The sequence below is a fragment of the Aedes aegypti genome, chromosome 2, assembly GCF_002204515.2.
Source record: "Aedes aegypti strain LVP_AGWG chromosome 2, AaegL5.0 Primary Assembly, whole genome shotgun sequence".
Taxonomy (NCBI): domain Eukaryota; kingdom Metazoa; phylum Arthropoda; class Insecta; order Diptera; family Culicidae; genus Aedes; species Aedes aegypti.
Window position 1 is genome coordinate 182,332,676 of NC_035108.1, and position 7,258 is coordinate 182,339,933.

Consider the following 7,258-nt stretch of genomic DNA (forward strand, 5'->3'; position numbering starts at 1 on the left):
AATTTCCGAATATTCTATGCTGAATAACTTTTTTCACAAGCATCGAATTGCTTTGCAGTCTTCGGCAATGTTGTTCATCGTAGAAATACCTATCGAGATCTGTGTTCAGATTTTTTATAGAGCAATATGAGCGACCTCTGGCGATTTTTCTTTACAGAAGTAAATTTTCCCATAGTAAATCCCATACAAACTTTGAACGGCTGGCGCTAAAATATAGTTTCTCCCATCGAGCTGAAATTTTGCACAATTGTTATGGGACCTAAATGCAATCCAAAAAGTGGACTGGAGCGAGAATCTAAATTTTTCATACAACCGTGTCCAAGGTTGATGTGTATATCGTGTGGCAGGTACGAAGATACTATAACCTCGACCGGCGGATTCGAACCCACGACCCTCAACTTGGTCTTGCTGAACAGCTGAGCGTTTACCGCTACGGCTATCTGGGCCCCCCATTTCATCGAGTTAAACTAATACTCATTTAAGATTTTTTTATTATGAATAAGGCTGATACAAATATTAATTTTCTTTTATGTCACCCCCCCCCCCCCCTTCAAAAATCCGAAAATTTTGAAGGGGAGAAAAAAAAGATTCATCTTTTTTTTGACATCAGTTAGGTTTTTATCCATTTTTAAAGTAAAAAAACAAGTAAAATAATGATCCAGAGGACGTTTGAAAAAAGTTTAACAATTATCGTTAAAAATAAAAATTCGAAAAAACACTTTTTTTTCATTTTTATTTTTTTGTTCCTTATTTATTTTTATCCCCCCCCCCTCGTACCTTCCAAGTGGTCTCGGACATAAAAGAAATTTAATATTTGTATCAGCCTAAATATATATGAATAAAACGCAATATTAATATACAAAATGAAGTTATATTGAAAAGATCCCAAATTTAATTCACCACATCACAACGCAATAAGTCTTCCGTCAATCTTACGCACGAATGAACCTCAAATACCAACTAAACTCTCTCATCATTTATTATTCATCCCCCAGCAGCAACGACGGATCGATATTTCCTCAGCCAAACGTGAAGCTTACGCAGTAGAAGAATAGGGCTGCCTCTGCTAAGTCGATCGTCTATAGGTACCTACTTGCATATCTCACGAGCATGGGGAGAAACGAAATCCCTCTTCTTCTGATACACCCTACCCTACAGACGCATTTACATACACTGGTGCGTTTCAACTTTTCAATAGTTTCTTCTGCGCAAGTCAAGCCCAAACCTAAGGAACTAGCGAAAAGAAGTAGGGAGCTCTTATAAACTCCTTCAAATTTATGTAAATTCCATAATCAAGTAAAGAAGTTCAATGAAACTTATTTGGGCGGTTTTGAAGCAATGCTTATTTAAATAATGTTAAAAACCAATCCAAAAAACTTCATCCCAAATTGTTTCTGTAAAATCGATTTTCTTTTGTGGAATCAATCTACTCTCACATCATAACTTTAAGATGTATAGGAAGATAATGACGAATTGAAACATGAGGCGACATCTACAGTCCACAAAGTAAGTTTCTTTCAAACGATGACAACTCCATCTATATTATTTGACAAGAAAATAACGCCAGAAAGCTCTGAGGCACATATGAAATACATTGATAACAAAGAAAGCTCGACGGCAGTATACACGATTAAATGCAATTACTGAAAGTTCACTTGAATGTTGTTCATTCCAGTAAAAACGGAACATTTCCAATATCACTTCAAAAAGTGAAGCTGGATTGGGGAGATTCCGATACATCGTAACCGATATTTAACTTTCCACAATTTGGTATCGATATTTCCTATTGAATATATCGATTATATCGCTATTTTATTTCAATATATCGTACACTTGTTTATGAAAAAAAAAAAATTTAATGCCTTTTTTAAATATATTTTATTTTTGATTTAAAAAAAACAGAGTTGAAACTTTTAATAAACAAAAACGCAAAATCCGCCGTAAATGTTAAGAGAATGATGCTAAAAGCTACGAAATTATTAACAAAATAGCAAAGTTATGTAGACTTCACTAAAAATCGTATCTTATGTCTAGAAAATACACCTTCAAGTCATTTGCGCCTTCTCTGAATTTCAATATTTTGGGCTCAAACTTTGAGGTTTCTCTTTTTATTTACCTAATCCGGGGTAATATTGATCGGCTGCTGGGTTACATTGAAAATAAAGCTTTTTGAAATGATTGGGTTTTGTTCATGCGTAAATTTTTAAACTGTTTGAAACAACGATTTCCATGATTTTGGATGTCATTTCCAAACATTCATGTCTCACATGAGTTCAGCAAAATATATGACCAAGGAAAATGCGTGTTTTCCTTCGACCGTGTCGTTTGCTCCTGCGGGGGTGGGTGATGAGGGCAGGAACAAAGTTGTCGCGCATCTTTCGCGTAGTGAAATGAAAAAGTGCTGTGGTTCGTAAGTAGTGTTCGATTTATTGATATCGTCGCTTGCTCTTGCGTGGGCGAGTGATGAACACTTGTTCGGCTTACAATGTAATTATCGTATCATATCGCGAATCCGGTTAGGCGTGATTATATCATGGATCGCATCACCAAACATGGGTGACTCCCAGATCTCTAACTTATCTCACTAATTCAATATCCATTCCATGACAACAGGAAGATGCAGAGGTATACTCGGTCTCTTGTAACAACGGTTGTCTAACTAACATTCCTTCCCTTCCTCGATGACTATTGGGACGTGGCCGGCGCCGTTATTAACCTTCAACATTTTAGCTCTCGATTCGTGCACATTGAGAGTGGTTAGATAATCCCAAGCCCCATTGATCAAATCTCTGTGCAACTTCGATAGTTCTGGTCAACCACGGAGTAGCAACTACAAACTGTACGGTCATCTATACTCATGTACGGTAATCTATGCTCATTGGGCTGCAAAATGGTGAGTCGACAATCAAGTGGGCTTCGTAGCCGTGCGGTTAGTGTCACCAGGCATTTAGCCGCATCGTGCTAGGGAGTGTGGGTTTGATTCCCACCTCAGGCCGGTAAACTTTTCGTGAGGACTGTTTTCTGACTGTGCCACTGGGCGTTGCATGCTAGTCCGTTGTCTAGTGTGGTGCTTCCTTCAAAAGGGCATAAATGCCCACTGGTAGCATTAACGTGTCAGTGTCTTAAAAAAAAAAGAAGAAGCGACCAACACAGCTCTGGTCCTCACAAGTTCCTACCTCGCGCTTCCACGGGTCAAATAATGACAAACACCGCTAGCTAAGGGTTGCGTACTTAGCTGGTAGTGCAGCCTGGGCACTGTTGTCCTTTTGACATCAGCTAGAGTGGGAGATACGTTCTGAGCGTCTGTACACCAGGAGGTGCGGCTCAAACAGCGTCTGTTCTGGCATCCAGCGGCTGAGTATGAAATGCTGTATCACGTCAGCTTCACCTAAGATGGCAGTCCCATCAACGTGATGTAGGTAGCGCAACCCCGGTAAAATAGCATACCGAATTCATTATCCACCACGAAAAATGGAGAAAGAAGAGGAAACTAAAGTTATTTTCGGCGACTGGCTACGGCAACCTGGCAACGAAATAAGGACTATGATTGGAAACTCGGTATTTGGAACGTTAGGACTTTAAATGAACCTGGACGAGTGAGCCTTTTGGCTCGTGAATTGCGAAAAGTTGGCGTGTGCGTGGCTGCTATTCAGGAAATGCGTTGGCTAAGATCTGGAGAACGTGAATAGGGTAACAACTGTTTATTTTGTATTCCCCTCACTGATCGCGCTACGCTGGATTCTCAAATTTCTCAAACTTTCAACACAAGCGCATGGAAGAATGGTAGTCGGAGAACTGTCAAAACGTATGGAAAATTATGAAAATCGTAAATTGCTTGCAATTAGGAAACTGAATCAAAAAAATAGTGATTAGAAATTAAGAGTAAAGTGAATACATAACTTTTTGTGTTTAGTTCATCTTCCGTGGTGCTTTCTTTGCTTAAAGATTTCGTTTTTACTACCATTGAAAAAGAGCCATCTATTGCCTTTTCAGTTTTGATTATCGCCCTATTCAGAGTGGTAGACCCCGTTCTAACACCGCATTCAAATACAACATCTACCACAGCGGTGGCGATAAAGCTGAAGTCGGTTTCATAGTGATAGTGACAAACCCGATGACGTGAAGGACGCGTTTTACGAATTTCTTGACAAGACCTATGTAGAATGCCCAAAACACGACGAGAAAATTGTCATCGACGACGCTAATGCGCAGGTCGGAAAAAAGGACTTCTTCCGCCCTATCATTGGTGAAGATAGCCTTCACTCTGTTACCAACGACAACGGCCTACGCTTAGTGAACTTTGCTGCCACCAGGGGGATGGCCATCAGTAGCACCTACTTTGCACGCAAGGATATCCGCAAGCACACCTGGCAACACCCAAATGGCGAACTTTGCAACCAAATCAACCATGTTCTTGTAGACGGCCGACATTTTTCCGATGTCATCGATGTTAGAACTTTCAGGGGTCCTAATATCAACTCAGACCACTATCTCGTTGTAAGCAAAATTCGAGCGCGATTATCAACCGTTTCGAGTTCTAGAAATCGACAATCGTTGCATTTCAATATCCAACGCCTGTCAGCAGATGGTTTAGCAGTGGACTACCATCAAAAGCTCGACGAGCGGATTACCGAAATCGACGAAAGCGTCAACCTCAGCGATCTGTGGGAGTCAGTCCACGGAGCGGTGTTCACATTAGCGCGAGTAGTGGTAGGTACTGCTCAACGAAGACCAGGGAACGGTTAGTTCGACGAGGAGTGCCAGAGAATGACGAACGAGAAGAACTTGGTTAGAAGCCGGATGCTGGTGTCTGGTACTCGTCAGAGCAGAGAGCGGCACAAGGAAGGAAAAAAAAGGAGCATGAAAAGGCAGTAATTGCTCAGGCGCAAGAAGCTATGAAACAGAACGACATGCGACGGTTCTACGAATCCGTAAATGATGTGCGGAGAAAAACAGCGCCGTCTCCCGCCATGTGCAACGACCGCCAAGGAAACTTGCTGACGGATAAAACAATGATGGCCGCCAGGTGGGAAGAATACTTCGAGTCACTGTTGAACGGAGATAACGGAAGTGGATCTGGTAGCAGAATTCAAATCGATGACGATGGACAGGCTGTGGAACCTCCAACGCTAGATGAAGTAAAGAAAGCTATCAATAAGCTGAAGAACAACAAGGCTGCTGGGAAGGACGAGCTCCCGGCCGAACTTCTCTAACACGGAAATGAGCAGCACAAACTCCTTCACCGTATCATTTCGAGGATAATGGAGGAAGAGCAAATGTCTACTAGTTGGTTGGAGGGTCTCATTTGCCCTTTGTACAAGAAAGGGTATCGACTGGAGTGCGCCAATTTCCGAGGGATAACACTCCTTAACTCGGCGTACAAAATCATGTCTGGAATTCTGTTCAACAGATTGAGACCGTATGAGGAGTCCTTTGTCGGTGAATACCAAGCTGGTTCTCGAGAGGGCCGATCAATGACTGCGTCAAATCCTAGATAAATTCCGGGAGTACAACTTGCAGACTCATCATATGTTTGTAGATTTCAATGCAGCGTACGATTTAGTGAATAGAAACGAGTTGTGGCAAATTATGTCCGAACATGGCTTTACGGCGAAGCTGATTAGGCTGATTCGTGCAACGCTTGATGAATCGATATCTAGTGTGCGGGTGGTGGACGAGATTTCGTCATCGTTCGTAACCTTAGATGGATTGAAACAGGGTGACGCTTTTTCTAACTTGCTGTTTAACATAGCGCTCGAAGGTGGTAACAGGAGAGCCGGTGTGCAGAGAAGCGGTACCATTATCACACGTTCTTATATGCTCCTTGGCTTTGCGGACGATATCGACATCATCGGGATTGACCGTCGGGCAGTGGAAGAGGCGTTCGTGCCTTTCAAGAGGGAGACAACGAGGATCGGGCTCACGATCAACATCACAAAAACGAAGTACATGATAGCTGGTAGTCAACATGGGTCCGGACGTGTTAGTGGTAGCGAAATGGTGCTAGGTGGTGATAAGTTTGAAGTGGTGGAAGAATTTGTGTATCTTGGAACACTAGTGATTTGCGATAATGATGTTACCCGCGAGGTGAAAAGACGTATTTCAGCTGCGAGTCGGGCTTTCTACGGGCTCCGTAGCCAGCTGTCCCGTAGCCTGCAAACGAAAACAAAACTCGCATTATACAAAACACTGATTCTTCCGGTTGTCCTATATGGCCATGAATCATGGACATTGATGGACGTTGCATGAATCACGAGTTGTACCAAGTGTATGAAGAGGTGGATATTGTCAAGCGCATAAAACACGGCGGGCTGGTCACGTTGCTCATATGCCGGAAGAACGACAAGCAAAGATAATATTCAACAGAGAACCCGGACGAGGCCACCGACTTCGTGGTAAACCGTGCACACGATGGCTTTTTGCAGTTGAGGAGGACTTAAGGGCACTTAACGTTCAGGGCGCTAGCAGCGATTGGCCCAGGACTAAGCCCAGTGGAGAAGTCTCATCCATTGGGCGCAGATTCATCATAACGAAGTGTAGCCCATCAAGTATTAGGTATATATGCTCATGCTCATGCTCTTAGGAATCTAAACGGCAGGACACTATGCAAAATAGGAGTTTTGCTTCATTCAAATACAGTGTAACCTCCACGAGTCGATGTTCCATTGCTCGATATTGACTCATGGAACCATACTAAAACCAAACAAATCATGGTTACTATGATATCCTTCGAACAGCTTTTCTTAGAAAATCGGTTCCATGAGTCGATATTTCCATGATTCGATTATCTCGCTAATATCAGCTCATGGACTGTATATCATATGATATACCACTACATCGATATTTGTATCAATATACCGGTTATATCGATACTTTAGAATCGAATAAAATATCGATTCTTCGCAATATCGGAACGTCCTTAAGCCGGATATCCTGTATACTGGTGTATTTCAGTATAGAAAAAATCTTGCATGAGGGAACATTAAACAATGACGTCCGTCATTTGGGGGAGGGTTTTGCTTTTTTTTGAAAAATAAAAAATCTAATGCGCTGAGACCTTTAGCGTGTGCCTAAAAAACTAAAAAACATACATCGCTGAAAATTTGACAGTAAACGTAAAATTTTCTGAACTTTCAAGAAAAAATGAGAACAGCAATAGCCCTTTTGGTCCCGAGGCCTTCAGAACACGAAAAAACGGAAATTATTGATTTTTTTTCATGTAAAAATATGTTTTGCGAAGTTTAATATTTTTCCTGAA